The following is a 598-nucleotide window of genomic DNA, read 5'->3' as shown; positions in this document are numbered from 1 at the left end:
GCAGCAGCAGGAAAGCAAGAGCACACAAACGCCGCAGCAGCAAACAGCAGCACACTACAGCTCTCCGTATTCTAAGGAGAAGGATCTGGTGATATTTTCAGAAGAGTCTTCCTGCTGCTATTGCTGCCTGCTGCTGCTGCTGCTGCTGCTGCTGTTGCTGCTGTTGCTGCTGCTGCTGCTGCTGGTCTTGCATAGCAGCAGCAGCAGCAGAGTCTATTGCGGATGAAATTATATATTTCGGTATTTCTTTGAAATAAATAAATAAATAATAAACAATACACAAATAAATAAATAAATAGATAACAATCTGCTGCTGCTGTGCTGCTGAGCAGCAGCAACAGTAGGGGGGCTTTCTGTATACACCGCGCTGCAGCAGCAGCAGCAAAAACTAAAATTATTTTTTTATTTTGTTTGTTTTTATTAATTTAATTATATTTATCAATTAAATTTTTATATTTATTTTATAATAACACTAAACCCTAAACCCTAAACCCTAGAACAAACCGCCCAGACCCAGTGCTCTCTCAACACAACCCTAAACCCTAAACCCTAAACCCTAGACTCTAAACCCTAAACCCTAAACCCTAAACCCTAAACC

The sequence above is a fragment of the Eimeria mitis genome, genomic scaffold (assembly GCF_000499745.2).
Source record: "Eimeria mitis Houghton genomic scaffold, Emh_scaff790, whole genome shotgun sequence".
Classification (NCBI taxonomy): Eukaryota; Apicomplexa; class Conoidasida; order Eucoccidiorida; family Eimeriidae; genus Eimeria; species Eimeria mitis.
This window is presented reverse-complemented; position numbering follows the sequence as displayed.